This window comes from Telopea speciosissima, chromosome 8, assembly GCF_018873765.1.
Source record: "Telopea speciosissima isolate NSW1024214 ecotype Mountain lineage chromosome 8, Tspe_v1, whole genome shotgun sequence".
NCBI classification, from domain to species: Eukaryota; Viridiplantae; Streptophyta; class Magnoliopsida; order Proteales; family Proteaceae; genus Telopea; species Telopea speciosissima.
Genome location: NC_057923.1, coordinates 48325160 through 48348228, shown reverse-complemented (window position 1 = coordinate 48348228; position 23069 = coordinate 48325160). Strand labels below are relative to the sequence as shown.

Genomic DNA, 23069 nt, shown 5'->3' with positions numbered 1-23069 from the left:
GCATAACTTATTGAATTTCCTTTTCTATAGAGAAACTTGCAAGATTAATAGAAGTCGGTTAGATGCTTATTTATCTCTATTTTCTTATCCCTCTTTCACTAATCATCTTCACTTATCTCTATCTCGTTATCCCTCTTCCACTCGTTAATCATCTTCATTGGTCCCGGTGAGTATTGGCTCTCTCTCACTTTCTTTGTCCCTTGTCCCTGTTGCAATTTTTTTTTTTTTTCTCTTCGTTGTAGAGGTTTGCAGGGAGAGGGATGGAGTCATAGACAACTAAAGATAAGAAGAAGAGGAGTCCATGAAGAACACAACTAGAGATAAGAAGAAGATGAGTCCATGAAGAACACACTGCACACCTGACGACAGACACATATTTGCCACATGGATGTTTGGTTTTTTTTTTTTTTTTCTTTTTAAAATGCAAACGGTTACGCTATTAAGGCATTATCTTTAGCTTTTTATTGGGAAAAAATTGAATCAAAGGGTATATTAGGAAGTTTGAAGTTTGGACGGGACGAAAACTAACTGATTTGGGGATTGGATAAATCTTTTTAAAATATAACTTTATGGATGTAAAATTAATTTAAAATATACTTATTTTGTAATTATTTTTTTAATCTAGTAGATCTAAGAAATTTTCCCTTTATTTTTTTGAAAAATTTACATTTATCATCCTGGTAGTTTGAATCTATTACGTTTATCACCCCTGAAAATTTTTAAATTACTTTTATACCCCTGATTGCTAACTCTATTGATTTTAATTTGAAAAGACAGTTTTGCTAGCCTTGTTACCATTGCATACCCACCTAGAAAACTTTGGGAGCACTTGCTGCTCCGGGATCACCTCCTTCTCCAGCGACCACCTCCTACTCCGGCAACGACCACCAGTAGTTAGTAATGCAATAAAGTCTCACAAAAATTAAAAAAGAATGAGGATAAAATGACGGAAAGAATTCCTATTAAGTAGCAGGAAAAATGGTCTCGATCCTCAAGATATCAAAAGCAGCAGCACAAATGGGGTCTCCATGGGATCAGAAACAGTAATTTGGAATAAGAAAAAAAAAAAGAGCGAGATAAAGAACAGGGGTGGATGATTGTCGCGGTGGCACCAGAAACTAGTTGTGTTCTTATTGTTCTTTAAATATATGGAAACATCTCAGTCATTCCAATTATGCAGCTCTGGATATTCTCTCTTTTTCTATGTCAAATTCTTAGTCTTGTCAAGCCATTATATATTTTGTTTAGAATCACTTCCAAAAAGTGTACAAAGAAGTCATAATAACTGAGGGCAAAGTAGAAAGATCATCAGTTCAACTAGTTAATGCTTTCATTTTTCAACTCATCAGAGTTTCACACTATTACCCAAGTGGAGACATTAGAGACTAAGTACCACGATAATGCCTCAAAATAAAGAACTTCTGCTGAAACTTTTGGTAGTATTGATGTCTATGCATAAAGAAATTAAATTTATTGTGCATACTGTTAATTTGTCTGTAGGAAACATGTTAACTAAGTTACAAATTTTACCAGCAGGCCGTAACGCAAAACACAATGAAGTTAAAGTACAAGAATTAACAACTAACCAATCTAATTGACAAGTGAACATTGAGAAAAGCAAAACTCAATATGTGTACCAATCTTATGGACTTGGGTACTTTGTAGCACGATACAGTGTGTAGCGTATCATCCGACGGCCCGCAATGTTTGGGTACGCAGCCAACACACCACAGGAGACCCTGCCTCGGTTTTTTGGCTTATAGACCTAGTAACCACATCTTTTTCTGCTTTAATAACAGAAACACCCTTATCTGGCGCAGCAACTGTGAATCTGGTCTCTACCATTGCTGCCTCAAGGTTTTTTGCCATCGTCATCCTCTTTCTGCCGCAGCAGCCATAAGCTCTCGATGCAATTTCCTATTTTTTGCTAGGGGGAGTCCTCAGTAGACCGTTGAAGACCCAACATTCTCCCTAGGTTTGCTCCTTTTGGCCTCAGGATGAGAATTTTGCATACTCATACGTAGGGCTGTAAATGGATCGGATTCGGCTGGGATAGTGCTATATCCACATCCGCATCCGATTAGCTATCGGACGGATTCGGATAGTGCTAAACGGATACGGACACGGATACAAATCGAATATTTTATCCGTTTACATGAAACATAGCTTTTCGTATAGCTATAGCTTATTCGTATCCACATCCGTTTAGCTTTCGGACGGACTCGGATAGTGCTAAACGGATACGGACACAGGTACGGAAACGGATTTCGCCTATTCATTTACACCCCTACTCATACGTAACACCATACACAATTCATCCTCTTCTTGATCTCCCATCACATACATCTTCTCCTCGTTTAACAGAGATTATAATCCCAAAGAGAATCCAACTAGAATGCTCCGATCCAAAATTTGCAAAGAGATCAAGGAATTCAAGAATCATAACTGAATTTGATCGGAATCTTTCTCTGACGAACGATGTAGATGGAGCAGAAGAACTAAATCGAAACCCCACGTGATAGCGACGCCGGAGATGGGAATGGCGGGTGATGGTGGAGTCGGTTGATCGGAGATAAGAATGGAGGCAGAGGCTCTCGATTGTTCAGCAGCCATGGAGGTTTTCTCTACCCTGTTTTTTTTTTCTCTTTTTTTCATTTATAGAAAAATGATACTTTGCTTTATCCCTAATGGGGTAAAAAAGTAATATCACTTCATTCCGAATGGGTAAATATGGAAGGAGGTGTTATTAAGAATATTATGGGTATTTAGATTAAAATTGGGCGATGACATCATCACTTAACTGTTCTAATCTAACGGTAGGCGGTTGTAAGAGTTTTTTCAAAATAGAAGAGAGGTTTTTGAAATAGATGAATTTTAGGGGTGGGTACACGTAATAGATTCAATCTATAGGAGTGGTAAACATAAATTTAATGGGATGAGGGGTGGGATTGAGACGGTAGCAATTTCAGTTTTGAGGCACTCGTGGCTCGTAATCTCTGATCAGATCCGTCAAAATCATCCGGATCAGATCGGTATCAGCCTAGACCAATCCTGAGTAATTACCAATCATGTCTGGTATCAATGAATCGTTTTATGGATCAGTCTACCCGATCGGATCGCCCAAATCTCAGGATCAGATCAATCAGTATCGGTTGATTCTAAAATGGTTTGTAATAGAAGATTCTAAAATAGTTTGTATCCCGGGATCAGTTCGATCCGGATCAATCAATTCGCCTGGATAGGATCAATACTGGCCGTTATTTTCCAATTTACTTTTAATTTTTATATTTATGTAATATTTTCTGACCGATTCCAAGACCTGTCCAACAAAACCTAGTTTTTTTACCGCTTTTTACCAATCCGGAGCAATTTTGACTAATATGGATCGGTATCGGCTTTGATCGATCCTGAGATTACAAACCTTGGAGGCACGGCTAGCTAGAGTATGGGCCTCTATATTACAATCTCTAGGTACAGAAAATGAAAGAAACAGAAGAACCAAAAGGGACTAGAGCTAAAGTGTCCTCATGATAGAGCTCCAATGGTAACGTTCCCTGATGAAGAAAGTAAGTGCATGCAAGAGATTAAAAAGTAAAATTTGGAAAGCAGAGAGAGAAAGAGGGGGAAGAGAAAAATGGGAGAGCGGCGTGGGGATGAAGCAGAGAGAGAAAGAGAGCAGGGAAGAGGGAGAGAGAAACTGAGGGAACGGTGTAGGGGATGAAGCATAGAGAGGAGGTAGAGAGAAAAACAGAGCAAGTGGAAGAGGGAGACAGAAACAGAGGGGGGAAGTACACGCCCAAAGATCACACTCCGGCTTTGTAGATGATAACGAAAACAGTGGATTAGATTATGGCAAACAGTGATATGTGAGGGGTGTACAATTTCACTTTTTAGCTGGTGTTTTACCAAACTTTTTCCCCTTTTCTTAAATAAATTGGAGAAGCAGTTTTCTATACGAGACTAACACTCCCATGTTTCTATCTCTCTCCTCCTCAAAATAAGGGGATAGAAGTGTCTTTTCATATGGGGAGGAGAGAGATAGACTCGTGGGAGTGTTAGCGTAGACTACACACCCGGATAGTTCTTTTCCCAATAAATTATTAAGAAATTGCCTTAATAAGTGCAAGTTAGTAAAGTGGGTTGAATTACAAATTTAAAAAAAAAATTTACATTGATTTTCTATCAATTTTACACCCAACCAAACAACTTAGCAAAATTAATTTCACTTTACTTCCTTTACAACCAAACGACTTAAAAGAGAAAAAAAATTCTCTTCTCTTCCCTTCACTTCCCTTTCCAATTTCTCTTGCAATCAAACAAAGCCTAAGTTTTATTGGAGAAAGATCAGCAACTCAACTCTCTCATGATAAGGGTGAGTAGGGGTGCAAGTTTGGCTCTGTCGGCCCGAACCCGCCCTGAGCCCGAACAGGGTCTGGGCTGAGATATTTGGCCCTGAGGGCGGGTCAAGGCTAGAAACTTCTGGCCCTGAATTAGGGTCGGATCGGATTAGGGTTGAGGCCTCGAGCTAAGCTTGGCCTGGCCAGGCCCGACCCTGATTTAAGTTATACTATAAAATATATATTGATATAATTTATACATTATGAACTTTAAATTTCACCCATATTTTTTTATATAATATACTATATATGAAGACAATAAGTGTTATAATATAATTTATTATATTGTTATTTTATGTAAAATTAATAAGTTCTTCCCAGCCCATTCCAACCCATGCATTTCTTTCTCCCTCCCCATGATCAGGGCCAATTAGGGTCGGCCCGACCCGACCCTGAGGGCGGGTCAGGATTGGATTTTTCTGGCCCTGAGTCAGGGTCGGGCCAGGCTTGGGCCCAGCTAAGGGAACTTAGGGTTGGGCTAGGGTTCTATAAAGCCCGGCCCAACCCGACCCTGTTGTAGCCCTAAGGGTGAGGCATTATTGAAATCTCCTTCCCCGTGAACCTCTATGGATTTAAAAATAGCAATTGAAAACAATCATACCCCTATCTATAAATATGGACTATAAAGTTCGGTTGTATTCATACTAAGTTTGTGTAGTTCTATTGGTATATAGTTTGGTCATTTCAGGGGAGGCCGCCTGTGAAGTGACCCAAACACCCCTCTTTTGGTTGGATTGGATCCTCCATCTCCCACCATAATCGGAGGAGAGTCGAATTGTTTAAATTTTGACATTATTTTATGTAGGTCTAGTGCTTAACATTTGGTCCTTACTATTCTTATGCTCTGAGTCATTTATGGTAGGAAGGGAGTGATGGAGAACCTTCAATTTCCCTACAATACTGTAGTCTCAAAGTCATTGTTTTGGCTATGAACAGTAAGACTTTTTATTTTCCAACCTATTAGGAGGACCAACAAGGAGAATCATTGATATTAACATATCTAGAAGAAAAAAAAATTACATTAAGGGTAAATAATGAAATCATCATGAAGATAAAACATGTTCTACTAGTGAGTGTCTTAATAACATTTTATTATAATAGAAAATAAATAACATAATAGAAATCCCACTACCTTGATAAGATGCATGTTAGGTCTTGTTAAGTGGTATTAAAAGGCATGCATTTATCATGAATGTAGGTCACACAATGTCACCACACCTTATAGGCATGATATTTGTTTTGTTGTTTATAACAACTCATTACCCCAGAAATATTCATTATACTTCATACATCAGTTTTTGGCATGTATCTCTCAACCCAGATGTTTGTTGTTAAAAGACGAGAAGGAATTACGATGAAAAAAATTCAAAGCAAGATTGAGGCATTGGTGGAAACCAATTTACTAAAAATTTTTATTTGGTATGTGAATATCTATCATAGACCTTAAGATTACTATTTCATAAATCATAAAATCATTTTTTACTTTCACCTTTCAGTTTGGTACTTACAAGATATATATATCATATCACACTATTATATAAGTGCATGAACTTATATCTTTTTTCATCTTATTTATTTTTTCAAAATGTTGTTACTCTTTCTATTTTTGTAACAAAATCCACTACTCAGGTCTCTCTCTCACTCTATTAATAAGCAATTACAAGGGTTTTCTACTTTTCTCTCTGTCTCTTCTCCTTCCTTTCTCAATTTGAATTAGGGATTGTCCATAGGTGTTGTTTCTAGAACCTGTATTGTTTGATTGATTATCCAGGCAACAGTTGCTCATCTAAAGGACAAACCCTCACAAGTATCACCTTCCACGACTTCGAGCTTCAGCGCCGGCAGCGGAGTCAGATCAGCGGCTGCGAGGTTATTGGGTAGCGGGAACGGCAGCCGTGCACTTAGCTTAATTTGTAGGTGAAAATGGTTTGAGTAAATCCCTCTTAGGGCCTGGTAGGAATGGTTCATTGGGGACTTCGAATTCGAGTTATAGCATTCCGGCTACTTCGAATTATGATGGCAAAGGGACTTACTTGATATTCAATGTGGGCAATACCCTTTTTATTAGCGACTTCAATTCTCAAGATAAGGTAATTTCTTTGGCCCTTCCACTTGATTTAGCACTTTCGTTCTACTTCCTTCTGCTGAAACCGTTTTTAAGAATTAAGCATTTGGAGTGTAGGATCCTATTAAATCTATCCATTTCAGCAGTTCAAATCCGGTGTGCCACGCATTTGATCCCGAAGCTAAGGATGGGCATGACTTGCTTATTGGATTGAATTCTGGAGATGGTAAATAGTTTCTACCCTATTCACCCAAAGAAGAAAAAGGAGAGATAAAGGAAAATAAAATTTTAAGAGTAAAAAAATTGAAAATTATTTATTTTATGCTTGAAAAAGCCTTTGGCAATCAGAATTTGTTGTGGCAATTTTTAACTTTATGATCCCCTCTTTTTTATTGTGTGTTCTGTAGTCTATTCGGTGTCACTGAGGCAACAATTGCAAGATGTTGGAAAGAAGGTTGTTGGGCTCAGCATTACAACAAAGACGGTTCCATTAATAGCAGCAAGCAAGACTTTTAACTTGTTATCCTCTTTTACTTTCCACCCCTTTTGTTTCTATTGTCCCCTCTGTGATATAGGTATTGCCAAAACTTGTTATCCTCTTTTACTTTCCACCCCTTTTGTTTCTATTGTCCCCTCTGTGATATAGGTATTGCCAAATTTTATAAATTAACTGGTGTTGTCTCCCAATTATGCTTGTCAATGGTGATCCCTATCTAGGGGTTTTCTCCATTCAACTCTTTTCAAATCATACTTATTGTGAACCCAAAACCATTCACATCTTTCTCACTAACTCTTTCCAAATCATTTACTTTCTTGATGCTTGGACGAATAAATTTTTAATCTATGCTTCATGACAAGTGACTATTGTGGTTATGTCTGCTGAAAAGTTGGGCCAGCATATCAACAAGGTAGGCTATTGATGTACTAGCGGAATATCTTTATGTTTTAACAAATTGGAAGAGTTCTCAGCTATAGGGTTGCCATGTTAGATGGAAAAGTATTATTGTTTTTGGAAGAATATTTTGTTTGAAGAAGCAAAACAAAACAAACACAAATCTCCAATGGAGCTAAAAGGCCAAAACCAAAAGAAACACATGTCAATGGAAGATAGTTCCTCACTGAATACAGGGTCTCACCACCACTTGCTCAGTAAGCTTGTCACCAGGAATTAACAAACAGAAACTTGAGAGTTGAGACTTCCAATGGTAAGATACATTTACAATAGGTACAAAGGTTTGTCAGCAAGGTAAAATTAGTAGTTTAGATTTCAAAAAGTGTACAAGAGACATCATATTTCTATACGAAAAAAAGTTTAATCAGCTTGGCTGTTTATCGGCTGCTGTCCAAGACTCAACACTCATTCCTGTAAGAACCCAAAATTTGGGTCGCTGTATACGAAGGGGGGGTGGCTATCTTGTCAATAACCAGAAGTTTTGAGGTGCTACTTGGTAGACATTAGACAAAGATATAAAGGGGATTAGTATTTATTTATTGAGGGTAGACTTGGAACAAACCAAAATAAAAGGATAAAGAAGAATAACCAAAGAAAGGAGGGGTAATAAAGGAAGTCAGAGAAATATTCACAAAGGGAGGTAATATCCTGGGTAAGAGGGGTTGAGACTTGTGCTAGCGGCGGAAACACAGCCAAGATTTGAAGGGAAGAACTCCTTCATTAGGGAGCCATTGGACCTGAGATTACAGGGCAAGATCCTTACTCCTTGTCCTCCCAAAAAGACCAATACCAATATAATTTGTGTAGGTATTTATGTAATATCCTTATATGTTCTAATAAATCCTACTTGAAGCAGTAATTATCAGGCAATTTGACAGGTCTGAAACCATACCTGGCGGTAAGGAGGGGAGCCATGCTTGAGCCCTGGTTGTGTCTCATGACAGGGAGCGGTTTTGTGTCTCACGCTTGAGCCCTGGTTGTGTCACCCTAGGAGGGAGATCTATCCCCTAGAATTTAGGGTCGATCCGAGTTATGAAAGAAGAATTTCAGTGAACTCTTCTCAGACGGAAAGCATCATTACAGATGAGAGAAACAGTGGCTGGGTGTAGAAGTATTAAACTCAGAAATCGTTCCTTAATTAATTGTGGTCTCTTAGAGACAATACATACATGGAGATTACATAGAGGATAGAGAGCCCTAGTCCAATACAGTTTCTATACAAGGTTGTGATTGTGTGGAATTCGTATATTTTATGTGATACAAGAGATAGAGTTGCCGTGGTTAAGAGATTGTGTTAGAATAGGAAACTGCAATCTCAAAACCGTGAAGAGAGGAGAATATATCTCAATACACCCCCTCAAGATGGAGGTTCAGCCTGATGGACCTTTAGCTTGTCACATAGAAATTGGAATCAAACGGTGCAGAGTCCATTGGTAAGCGCATCGGCTATCTGATCTGTGGTGGAAATAAACTGGATCGAAAGCTGCTTAGTCGCAACACGTTCCCGCACAAAGTGGAAGTCAATCTCAATATGCTTGGTGCGAGCGTGGAAGACGGGGTTGGCAGACAAGTACGTCGCCCCAATATTGTCGCACCAGAGAACGGGTGGGCCATGGAGCGGGAAACCAATTTCTTTGAAGAGAGCCTCTAGCCATATCAACTCCGCAGATGCATCAGCCAGGGCTTTATATTCGGACTCAGTAGAGCTACGGGCCACAATTTTTTGCTTGCGGGAATTCCAGGAAATCAGGTTCGGACCCAAGAAGATCGCATAAGCACCTGTGGACCGTCTATCAGACCCACTGTCGGCTCAATCAGCATCAGAGAAGGCTTGTAGAGAATGTGTAGAGGACCGCTGAAAGAGGAGCCCATGATGCATTGTGCCTTTCAAGTAGCATAGGATACGTTTCACCATAGCCCAATGGGCCTCTGTTGGAGCATGCATGAACTGACAGACCCGATTAACTGAGAAGGCGACATCGGATCGGGTCAAGGTGACATATTGCAGTGCACCAATAATAGAACGATAACGGGTAGGAGTGCCCAGGAGAGCACCCCTTGCATCAGACGGTGGGGAGGTGCCCATAGGTGTGGAAATGGGCCGACAATCCTGCATAGCCGCACATTCAAGGAGATCCTTGATGTACCTGCTTTGACAAAGAATAACACCCTTTGGTTGCGAAATGACCTCAATGCCCAAGAAGAAGTGCAGGGGCCCCAGATCTTTAATAGAGAATTCTGCAGCCAACTTGGAGAGCAAGGACATAACATGACTGGTGGTATTGCTGGTCACAATAATATCATCAACATATATGAGCACATATATCAGCAAGGACCACTTGCAAAAAATAAATAACGAGGGATCTGTGCGTGATGCAGTAAAGCCCAACGGAATTAAGAAGCAAGTAAGCCGGTGAAACCAGGCCCGTGGGGCCTGTTTAAGCCCATATAAAGAGCGATGCAATCGACACACATGATCAGGCCCAAAAGTGTCCTCAAAACCAGGGGGCTGGATCATATACACCTCCTCAGAAAGAACGCCATGGAGGAAGGCGTTGTGAACATTTAGCTGTCGAATGGCCTAGCCCTGTGAGATAGCAATGGCTAAAATGGACCGAACAGTGGTGGGCTTCACGACAGGGCTGAATGTATCTGTATAGTCAAGGCCTTCAAGTTGATGGAAACCTTTGGCAACCAGGCGAGCTTTGTAGCGCTCAAGGGAGCCATCAGCTTTGCGCTTGATTCTATACACCCATTTGCACCCGACCAAATTCATGCTGGGATGGCGGGGGACCAAAGACCATGTCCCATTTTTAACCAGCGCATTAAACTCTTTAGACATAGCATTCCTCCACTCAGGAATTTTACGAGCCTGAGAATAACAAGTAGGCTCAACAGGGAGAGGATCAGCGGTGGTAACCATGGCACGTGGTGGTACAGGATGGGTGAAGTTGTAGAGGTCCACCAATGTACGGATTTGGCCAGGGGGGAGGGTGATGGGGAAGGTGTGTGATGGGGAGAGGAGGGTGTAGGGGAAGCAGCAGCAATGGGGTGAGGCATGGCCAGAGTGGATGGGGCGGGGGAAGGTGGAGGGGAAGGTGCAGGAGGGGTGTGCATAGGGACGGTGCTGGGTACTCTGGTAGGTAGGACACCCCAAGGGAAAGGAGTGGGCGGTGAAGGTGGTGAAGAGGGTACCTGTGAAAAAGATGCAAAAGGAAAAATCATCTCGTCGAACCGAACGTGGCGAGCTATATACAGCCGATGAGTGGAGAGATCAAGACACCTGTAGCCCATATGAGAGGGGCTGTAACCGAGAAAAACACATGGTTTGGAACGGAAGTCCATTTTATGAGCATTATATGGACGGAGGAGAGGAAAGCATAGACATCCAAAAATACGCAAGAAAGTAAAGTCAGGGCGCCTATGATGGATGAGTTGAAAGGGAGAGACCCGATGGGAGGTACAGAAGGCATGCGATTAATAAGAGAAACCGCAGTATCGAATGCAAAATGCCAATATGAAAGAGGGACAGAACCATGAGCAAGAAGGGTGAGGCCAGTTTCCACAATATGACGATGGCGGCGCTCTACGGCACCTTGTTGCTCATGGGTATGAGGACAAGAAAGGCGGTGGGAAATGCCAAGTTTTGCAAAGAAGTGGGGGAGAGTGCGAAATTCACCACCCTAGTCTGTCTGAACAGCCTTAATTTTTTGAGAAAGTTGCCGTTCCACAAGTACTTGAAATGTTAAAAAGGTACTAAAAACATCAGATTTCTTAGCCAAAGGATAGAACCAGATATAATTGGTATTATCTTCCACAAAAATGACAAAATATTTATGACCATTAATAGAAAAAGTCGGGGATGGACCCCATACATCACTGTGGACAAGATCTAAAGGAAAAAGACTGTGATGATGAGTTTCTCGCAAAGACAGACGACTAGCCTTGCCGGACTGGCAGGATGGACAAATAGACTGTAACCGTGTGGACTGACCCAGCATGTTATATTCACGAAGCATAAACTGAAGAAGATTTTCATGGGGATGGCCAAGGCGGTGGTGCCATCCATCAAGGGTAGTAAACTCAGCAACAGAAATAGAAGGCGAAGAGGAGTGAGATGAAGGAGTCAGTGTATATAGCCCGTCTTTACTTGGTCCGGTGAGCAGAATTTCCTTGGACACCTGATCCTTGACAAAAAAATGAGAGGGGTGAAATTCAAAATAAACATGATTATCAACACAAAATTTTTGCACAGATAATAAGGACTTAGTGATAGAAGGCACATGCAAAACATTGTGAAGTGATAGAGAACGTGAAGAGATATTAGAGGGTAGGGAAGAGTGACCAATATGAAGAATAGGCAGCCCCTTACCATTACCCACATGTAATTGATCATGACCACCATAACCATCATAGGATGAAAAAGCCTGAAGATCAGGTGCAACGTGGTGGGTTGCACCCGTATCAGGATACCAGGTCAAGGCCGTGGATGGGGGGTAGGAGGGGGTAGGGAGAAGAGGCGGATTTGAATGTGGAGAGGGGGAGTTGGGGTATGGGTTGGTAGGACGATATTGGGAAGGGGAAGGGTAGTTGCTGTACAGTTGAAGGGGATATGGGTTGGGGGGGTAAATGGGGATAAAAACACCTATCAATGGTATGGTTAGTTCGTTTGCAATGGTGACAAAAGAGGTTACCCCCACAGCCTCGGCCGCGACCACCACGGGTTCGGCCACCACATCCTGCAGAAGAGGTGGCATCAGATGTGACATTATTAGCCAGGGCAGCACTAGCAGAGGGTGGAGCAGTGGCAACAGCAGTCTCGGTCAGCTTCAATTTTTGGAACTCGGTCATGCTTTCATGACGCAATAAAATACCACATAATTCACTGTAAGAAGGAGGATCCCGCTGCGTGAGAAGAGAAGGCACAATAGCCTGCAGATCGGAGTGAAGGGCGAGCAAGACATAAATGTTAAAGTCGCCAGACGAAAGAGGTTTACCGGCTGCAGCCAGTTCATCGGCTAGCGATTTGGCACGTTGAAGATATACAGAAATCGACTCATCAGGTAGTTGCTGTAAATTTTGTAAATGCATGTTGAGGGACATCAATCGAGTAGAAGAGGTGGAGCCAAAAGCCTCATGTAATGTGGTCTAGATGGCGTGGCTGGTGTCTGTGTTAAGAACCAGTGATAAAACACTCTCAGAGAGAGAGGAAAGCAGTAAACTAACAATGGCGGAATCCTGTTGCTGCCACGAAGATGAATCCGTAGGAGGAGAAGGGCACACCTTGGTGCCATCAACATATGAATAGAGGTTCTGACCCTGCAAATACGCAGTTAGTTACTTGCGCCATAATAAATAATTGGTAGAAGTGAGTTTCAGAGAGACGAAGTGATGAGCACCCGAAAGGAAGGTCCTGATAGAGGATGGAGCATCACCCATGGCAGTGGACTAGGGCAAAGAGAAGAAACCAGGATCGTTGGAGAAGACAAAGAGGGGTTAGCGAATAGGCTCTGATACCATATTAAACTCAGAAATCGTTCCTTAATTAATTGTGGTCTCTTAGAGACAATATATACATGGAGATTACATAGAGGATAGAGAGCCCTAGTCCAATACAGTTTCTATACAAGGTTGTGATTGTGTGGGATTCTTATATTTTATGTGATACAAGAGATAGAGTTGCCGTGGTTAAGAGATTGTGTTAGAATAGGAAACTGCAATCTCAAAACCATGAAGAGAGGAGAATATATCTCAATAAGAAGGGACAGGGAGCAAGGAAAAGGAAAAGTAAGAAAAGCAAGGAAGAGAAGAGGAATAACAATGGAAGGAAACTAAGGAAGACGTACCTGATTTGGAAGGAGAAAGAGGAAACAGAGAAAGGGAACACAATCACACCACACAGGTAAGGAAATCCAACTGTTTCTTCATTCAATTCCTTCCATTGTTGGATTACATGGTATGTATAAAAAAGAAAGTAACTTGGTAAAGAAATCTACTCAACTAAGAAGTTAAAACAAAATAGAAGGACAAGCTCAAGTACCACCCTCCCCATGACTGACCCCCCCATTTCTGACTACCCTCCGGCGGCCCCTGCTTCCGGCTCCTTCCGCTCCCTCCCTCTCTCATCTCCTCCCAGCCTCACCAACACCCCCGCTTTCTCCCTCCCCTCCCCCCCTTCCCTTCGCACCAAAACCTGGAACTCCCTATTCAGCCCTGCTCCCTTTCCTTCTAGAGATAGTTACTGCCTCCATTTCATCTCTACCTCCACCGTTGGAGACAAGAAGGTTGGTCTCTACCCTGCTGGCCTTCTAGACACTGAAATTTCCAAATGAATCGGAAGAATTGCTTGGTAGGTCACTTCATTGGGAGTTGACCTCCTTTCAACATAGTCAAACTATCCCTAAGCAAACAATGGAGACCTCAGGAATCATTCGATGCTTGCCTCTTGGACAATGGAATTTTCATCTTCAGGTTTTCTGACGATGAGGACAAAACGAGAACTTATGGGAGGCCCCTGGCAAGTAGGGAAAAAGCCAATCTTCCTCCGTCAATGGGATCAATACTTGCAACTGAGCAAGGTAGACCTACACTCCATTCCTTTGTGGATCACTCTTCCAGGCCTTCCCCTCCATTTTTGGTGTGAAACTGGTCTCAGCATCATCGGTTCAATGATTAGCAACGCTCTCTACTCTGATGAAAGAACCAAAAGGATGGACCTCTTTTGCCTTCAGAAGAATTTGCATCGAGGTCTCTGCCAATGCCCCTGTTCCATCTGCAGTCACGGTTGTGGATGACAAAGGATTCACCTTCCACCAAAACGTCCATTGCTTTTATATATATATATATATATATCATATCATATCATATCATACTATCATACTACTATTATATAAGTGCATGAACTCATGCTTCATGATTACTTTTTCACTTTACTATTTTACCCTTCTTTCTTAATTAAATACCTTATATTTTCCATTATATTGTTTTTTTCATCTTTTTATTTTTCCCAAAATATTGGTACCCTTTTGATTTTTTTTATATTTAATTACTCATTAAAAATTAATTTCCTTATTCCTCTCATCTCTTAAGTTCCCTCTCTCTTACTTTCCTTTTTTCTTTTTCCTACTCTCTCCCACTTTCTGTTTTACTTCCGAAACTCCCCCCCCCCCCCCTCTTTCTCTCTCATGTTCCCCTCTCTCTCTTTCTAAAATATCCCACCCATCTTAATACGGCCGCCCACCCCAATCTATATATTTCTAAATTCTCTCACCCAAAATTGCTTTCTTATTCTCAGTTTCCTTATCAGTTAACTCATAAAATTTCAGTTTCAACTTTCAATAAGATATCTCCTAATTTTTATATTCTCTCTTGCCCAACTGGCCCCAGCATACATAGAAACCCCCTCACTCTATCTCGCGTGGGATCCATCTGCACCTTCACCACCGTTCCATCTCCCACAGCTTTCTCCCTATCTCCCTCTCCACATTACATTATGCTTGTTCCTCTCCCCATTCCCATTACCGCTGGAGGGGTTCCATTTTACCTTCATCCTAACTAACCTCACCAATGGGCAACTCTTCCCTTGCATCCATCCGGGTTGTAGGAGTTGCAAGAACAAAGAAGAAGTGGAAAACCAAAGGATGACCCACATTGTCGTACGTAACCTTCGGAAGCAGGGAGACCAAGCATTGATCATAAGAGGAGCCATTAATTTTGTGAAGGAAGTGGAGCAACTCCTACAATCACTAAAGGCACAGAAGCGAATTAAAGATCAGACTCCGGTTTCTCTTCCCCATTTGCAGATTTCTTCACCTTCCCTCAATACTCCTCAAGCTCAGTTCATTGCAGGAACACCGCTGTGGCAAATGAATATGTGACTGAGAATAGCTCAACCATTGCGGACATCAAAGTGACCATGGTGGAAAGCCATGCGAACCTTAAAGTGCTCTCAAGGAGACGACCAAAGCAGCTCTTGAAGATGGTTACAGGGTTCCAAGCTCTTCGCCTCACTGTGCTCCACCTTAATGTTACAGCCGTTGATCAAATGGCTCTCTACTCCATCAGTGTGAAGGTTAGTGTGTACAACTATGACAGTTTTCTTAGGTAAGTAGTGTGGAGTTTGAAGAACTTGTTCAGCTTGTGTTTTTTTTTTTTTTAATTACTTTTTAATTAGAAATGAAAATACCAATTAATTATTAATTAGGGTTTTTGTTTTTAAATTAAACTGGAACAGGTTCAGGAAGACTGCCAACTTACTTCAGTGGATGAAACACAGCTGTTCATCAAATGCTAGGTAGGATTCACGAGGAGTTTGCATTGAGTTTGACAACCCTAATTCCCTAATTATTTTCCAATGTAATCAAGGTCACCACTTCCTCTTGTATGGATAAAAGGGGTGAATCTTTTCCCTTGCATCCACTTTTGCTTTCGTTTTTGTCTTCTCCAGTTTTTCTTTATTTCTGCATATCTTTTCTTCTTGTTCATTGCTTTGGAATTTTTGCTGCGAAATTATTCACATAATGTCCAAATTTGGTTTGCTTTTATCAGGAAATAAGAAAAATAACATGAAAAAGGGGATTAGCCTTTACATCGTAATTGGATTGGTGTTGTATTCTTCCTTCTGCTAATAGTTCGCTTAACTAGATCTTCCATCGTTTTGGAAAACGAGTTTGAACTTGTCAAAATGAAGCTAATTTGATGTGAGATTGGGTTTGAGATGGTTTGGATGGGCTCATGCTTGGATCCAATGGCTTGGCCTTCTTTCAAGCAGGTGAATCATAACCTCATTAAAATTCCATATAATGACAGATCGTCTGTTATTTACCCAAAATCCTTCTCATACTGGATTGGAGATTTTAGGTGATTGGAATTCAGAGGTTCTGAATATGTAAAAATGAGAAACAATATTTACATTATTAGATAGAGAATTACCATGATTGATAGATTTATTGATTGACCAGAAGTTGTCATGGTCATGCAAATTTGCTTAAATGACATGATGATGCATGATTGACAAGAATAGTATTCATACTCATTTTCTTTACTGTTCTATAGATATATCCATGGTGATTGATCTTCTCTATTTAATTGGTCATCCAAAATAAGAATATTTCATGGCTATTGCTTGAATCAACATATCAGTTCTCTCTGCTTTTTCCATTGTTTGTTGCTCATTTCTTGCATAAGTACAGTGTTGAACAGTGATGGCCATTGAGAGGGGGGGTGAATCAGTGGACTAGAAAATTTTTTCCTCCAACAGGTTCACCTCCTAGTTCACCTGTTGAGATCTTTAACACTCACCACAACCACCCACACAGTCTTCTCAAAAGACACATAGGCACACAATCACACTCTAATAGCAATCCTGACTCAGTCTTATACAACCACAGTCACTGATACTGCTGCCAAGAGCTGCTAAACAAAGTGCTGCCAAGAGCTGATGCTATCACACAATACTGGCTCAACCACACACACTGCTGGAGATCCCTCACTTAAGCACACTAACTCAATCACTACTTGAGGACCTCACTGATGGCATACATACACACAAACACACCCCTGCCTGACTATCAAAGGCTCTACCAGGTGTGTATACCCATCCTGCAAAAAAACACTTTTAACCAAAGCAAAAAAAGCATCCACAACACAGAGAAATACGCGCTTCGGCAAGTTGCCTACATGCACTGAGTAATGGTCACTTGGACCTCAGCATCTACTCATCACTAATTTTCCCAGCATAAAACTGAGAGGCCGCACCCACGGCAGATGATGTTTTAGTCACACCTATGACTCAGGACATCTTACCTGCTTCTATCCCTAAATATAGAGATAAGGGTTTTACCTCCAATGGTTTCTTAACATCCACTAGTAACCAACACTGTGTCCAGATGCAACTGGACAACTCAACAAAAATACTTGGGCTTATATGAATGCCCTACAATGTCAAGCACAGCTAGCATAGGTCTCAACAAGCATCTCTACTGCTAGCATATACAATGAATACTGAAATACAAAAATTACAAAGTCAAGAGATAGAAATTCTCACAACCATGCAGTGTCTCTGATTCTTGACATCTGTAGATGGAGTCTGGCAACTCTGGTTGCTCACTGGAATCTTCAGTTTCTCCCAATTTGATGGAGAACTGGAATCTTCAAGTGTGCACTGTCACTGGAGTCCTGGAGTGGTTCCTGGCAGTGTGGGAGACCATTGTTTTCTTCCTTTTCTTTCTTTTCCTTCTATTTCCTTCCCTTTCTTTTCCTTTCTTTTCTTTTCTCTTCTTTTCCTTTCCTTTTCTTTTTCTTTCTTTCTTTCTTCTTCCTTTCTTTCTTTTTGCACTAAACCTTCACGGAATGTGAGATGAGCTTCAACCTTTTTGCTTTATCTCATTCCCCTTTCCTTCTTCTTCTTTTCCCCTTCTTCTTTCTTCCTTCCTTCCTTCCTTCCTTCTTTCTTTTTTCCTTTCTCTTTTCCCCTTTCTTCCTTGGCTACAACCACAAAGGGAGGTGCTGAAACTATGATTTCAGCCTATCAATGGCTTCTAGGGAGGCTGAACACATGAGATGGAGAAGGTGATTCAAGCCATGACTACACATATCACCTATTTAGGGCTGCAACCCTTTTCCAGCGACCTCTGCTACTCTTCTCTATTCTCTCAGCACACAGATCTCGAAAAATTACCCAAAATCAAAAAAAAAGTTCACCTCATTTGGCCATTGGATGAGTGAGATATCGGGTTTAGAAGTTGGGCCATTCGTAGAGCTTAAAATGGAATCTCGAGGGAGAGTTATGCGTGCACGCGCAACACCTTAGCGCCGCATGATTCTGTGTAGCACACGCTGGATCATAATCATAGAACTTGAGACCATCAGATCACTTCAGATCGTGTCAGCAATCAATCGTCAAAGGCTGACATAGCAGGCGACGTTTTGCTCTCCTATTGGCTGTCTCGTACGCCGCCCTGCGAACCGTCAGATCTGTCGGTGAAGGCGGGAAAGATCTTGGACCGTTGGATCTTCATCAAATATATTTTGAACCGGAAAAGCTCATGAGATTCTCCCAAAGAGAATCTTTCCTGGGTGCTTCTCTACACAGGCGATGCATTAAATCAAGGACCATGAGGGTCTACCGTCAATGATTAAATCTGACCATTAATTCAAATTTCAAAATTCTAGTTGATCCTTGTCTTATTGATCGGAATCTTCTGCATCCCAGCTTATCAAAGAACCCAAATTGAAATCTATGCCATAACTTCTTCGATTTAGCTCAGATTTGAGCGCCGTTTGCTGCCAAATGTCCGTGACGATGAACACTACCAATCAAAATTATCCACATCAGCAAAATCCTTATTGATTTTCTCAGGAAACCCAAAAACAGTTCAGATTGACTAAATTGCCCTTCATTTTAAGTGACCAAACGGGAATTGATGTAACTTCGCCGTCTGAACTTAGAATTGCACGATTCCAGTTGTATTTCGAAGAGGACTCGACAAACTAAAATATTCATGCAGAATGCTTTACCCAGTTCTGTCATTATACCCTCCAAAAATGCCGACGAACACGCTGCCAGTGTGGAAACCTATGAAATCAACATTCTTAATACACCTAGCCTTCATCCAAGGCTGTTTAAGGTTTCCAAACACAGCATTGAACAATCTCATGCTGCCATATAATCCCCGGATGCTCCAACATCATTGCCAACATGCCACAACACTGTCAAATGACCAAAATGCACCTGGATGACTCCCAAACACTATGGTACCTCTGTATACACTGCCATACCCCTGTAATGATATCACTGCCGTAGTGAACACTATAAGAACTACTGGGGATGGTAAGGACACAATCCAGTCACTGCCTGCACTGTCATAAGCATGTCTACTCAACTAGAATGCTGCTTGACTGGCCCGAGCGCTGTAACTGCACCAAGATGCATTGTGTTGACCACAACAACACACATGCACTGTGTTGACAACAATGACAACCAACACACAGTCACTGCCATCTGCACTGTGTGTTCAACATACAGTGTTACAGATTTACTGCTGATAAGTTTGCCATGACTTTAATTTCATGCAATTTTTTTTTAGATAACTTGTACTGTTGTACATCTCTTGATTGGAAACTGTCTGTTTCAAGCAAATGTCTGAAAGAGGATGAAGTTTCTATTGTACCCTAATTATGTTTCTTGCTTGTACCTATACCTGCCTTTTCCTTCAGAGTTGATAAAAATCTATGGAGCATTCTAGGTTTTAGACTGTTGATATGCTATGAACAAGAATCTGAGAGAGTTTTAGATTTGACAAATTTTGAAAGATAGCATTTTTGTTAATTGGGGAACTTAATGTTCAATATTTGGGATGAATTTGCTGGATTGACTTACTTTTGCTACTAAACTGACAACTGTTTCTCTTTAAGCCGCTTATTTAGCAGGGACTAAATAGGGACCATTTGTAAATCATAGTTGTTGTGCTGGTTTGTAGATAATTTTCCTTATTGCTGCAATATGTACACTGGTGATTTTGGAATCTGTCTCTGGATGCTATGCATACCTGTTAATTCAATGATACAACTACGAATTTACAAATTTTGAGTAGCCCATGATTTACTTCGAGTCAATTCCATTTTCCACAAACTAATAGGATGGCACCTGGGGAACAATAAAAGGGAGTTGATTGTGGTCCTTGATTTAGCAAATGCCTGCTGCTAGCATTTGTACCTTGCCTACTTGAAGAGTAACAAGAAGGCAATGCAAGTTCAGATGAACCTCAAACTGCATGTGAGGTATGGTATCTAACTCGGTGTCTGTATCCAATTCAGGAGACTGATATCAATAATGAACATATATATGAAATAATTAAGCAAATGAAGTGTAGATTTCTACTCTCTTCCTCTCTCTCTCTCTCTCTCTCTCACAAACGTCCTTATCAAACCCTCCAACAGAGATCCATATATCTACTTAATTTATCAGTTGGTATTATCAATTGGTCATTAGAGAAGAACTTCTCAAGTGTTGATCAAATAATGCTTTTCAAAGTAGGGTGAGAATTCAAGCCCTCTAATTAGAAATTCATTTCTTTGGTAAAACCTCTAATTAGAAATTTGTTTGTACGTTTTAGGTTTGGCGCAATGGTTTACATAAAAAAGATTTCAATGTTGTTTCCCCCACCCAATTTTATTAATATTTGAAGCTGACAAAGCTGGTTTAAACTGATCTCTAATATGCATTCTTAGATGTGCTAAAGCACCTTCTTTTTACCCTCTTGGGTCTCATCATGGAAAGGAGCACCGTTTGTGTAATGGGAGTCACTTAGAGGATGATAATTGACTCATCACTATTCTTTCCCATGAGGCAGTGAACCCTTTTCTATAGGAGATACTATATCCTTCCTACAACTCTCATGGCCTTGTACTATATCTTTCCTACAAGTCTCAAGCGGACTTCTTAGCTTCAGGGTCTGCAAGACTCAAGCTCTCTCGTGTTTGGTGGTCAAGAGCGCCACCTTTCATTGTAATTAACTCCCTTATCTCATCCAGGAGTTTCTCCTTGGATTATTGCCAATAAAATTAGTTTCTGACCATTAGTTTTTTACCAAAAAATCTTTGTTGATAATGTCCTCAGATACATGCATAAAAAATTGATGTCATTCCAATGTATTTCTGGATTGAAAATGCAGTTGTTTTTTTTGCTCTTGAAAACCTAGAAATACTAAAAATTAATGTGTATTTTTCAACAAATTACTATTGTATCCAATCGATTATGTGTATTTATTTATTTATCTAGGAATTGATGTGTATTTATTTAACCCTCAAATAACATACCTAGGTAAAACTTCAAGCCATTATACTTGTATTGGCTCTCTCTCTCTCTCTCTCTCTCTCTCTCTCTCTCTCTCTCTCTCTCTTAATATATTGAAAATTGATTGGCTCTCTCTCGCTCTTAAATATATTTTTATGCGAAATGCCAATTGATTAACTCTCTCTCTCTTAAATATTACTTAATTTCTCTCTCTTAAATTGATTGGTAGAAAAGAGGGAAAGAGTGAGAGAGAGAAATTAAATATATTATTTAATTTAACAAATCTTTATCCCTTGGACATTTTGGAGGAGAGTCTCTTTCTTATACTCAATCTCTCTCCTGCCCCTTCAAACTCCTCCCCTCTATGCCCCTCCCATTCTCTCTTTCTAGCTCCTTTGCAAAGTCTCTCTCTCTCTCTCTCTCTCTCTCACACACACACACACACACACAAGCTTTAGAGTTAATTTTCTATCCCTCCACGATTTCACCCTCACCCCGATCCTCGTTCTCTCTCTGTCTCTCCCTCACATTCCTTCTCTCTCAAAATCTCTTGTTCTCTCTACGATTTGCTCTTACTTGTTTCTATATTGCCCCAACATATGGTCACACATGCACATTTACTAGTATGTGTATATATATATATTACACTTTAATTGTTGAAAACATAAATTACTTAGTCGATAAGAGAATTTAATTTTTGTGCACAGGTTTCCTATTATGCTAGAATGGGAAACCCCACCAATGAGAGGGTAGGATACAAATTCATTTAGTAGGAGGCTCATTTTATATGAGGAGAGAGGGTGTCAATGTGGGCCCTATAGCTCATTATGTGATAGGGCATGGGCTGGAATCCCTACTCCAGAGTAATGGGGATTTTTTCCCTTTTTATAACTTTTGAAGCCTAAAAAATGCATAAAGATCTAACAAAATAACCATAGAAACATGGAAGTGAATCTATTTGATATTATAATTATATTTATATGTTGTCTTTGATATATTTTAAATTTATGTTTATTAAACACATAAACATAAATAGATGTGTTTGGTATGATTTATGATCCCTATTTCTCATTAAAATAAATCAATATAAGCATAAATTCATAAACAGCTCGAGAGTTATTTATAGTTTATCACCATAAATTGTTAATATTTGTTTATAAGAGAACCATTATTGAACATGTGCAGAATTGCTACTTAAGCAGGGGTAAAATGATAAAATTAATGTTAATAAGAACAAAACCTCTATTTTCTCTCACTCCAACCCCCATCCTGCCCTACCCTCTCTCAACATATATTAAGGGTGCCAAAACCTAGCCCAAACTAATGAAATCGAGCCAAACCTACTGAAACCAAGGTGAACCAACCAAACTGATATGAGTTTATTGGAACATGTTTCGGATTGGGGTTTTGTGAAACTGAAACCAACCCGGACTGCGATGAAGCCAATAAGACCTCATACCAAACTTAAAAAACTGGATCGAAATTGATATAACCTGGTAAGAAACCAATACCAGTTTGAAATTCATTAAAAATATACTTTTCATGCTTTTAAATTAAATATATTTACAAGGAAACCAGAAACCAAACCGATACGAATCCAAAATCGGTGCGCCCTTGTTGGATTATGTTTTGGACTTACTCATTCTCACACTAAAACCAATGAAACCGAATCGAAACAGGTCCAAACCAACCAATTGACACCCCTAACATATATCATATTATATAATTATGTATAATATTATATATTATCATATAGTATCTTATAATATAATATAATATAATCTACTATATATTATAATATTATATAAAAGAAATGCTTTGTTATATATATTATAAATAATATAATACATAATATATTCT

At 40.1% G+C, this 23069-nt stretch overlaps 2 pseudogenes; both read left to right on the top strand.

Annotated features, from left to right (window-relative positions):
* The first annotated feature begins 6156 nt into the window (after positions 1–6156).
* On the top strand, positions 6157–9065 carry LOC122672384 (annotated as a pseudogene).
* A 4801-nt stretch (positions 9066–13866) lies between these two features.
* On the top strand, positions 13867–15835 carry LOC122672383 (annotated as a pseudogene).
* Positions 15836–23069: the final 7234 nt, after the last annotated feature.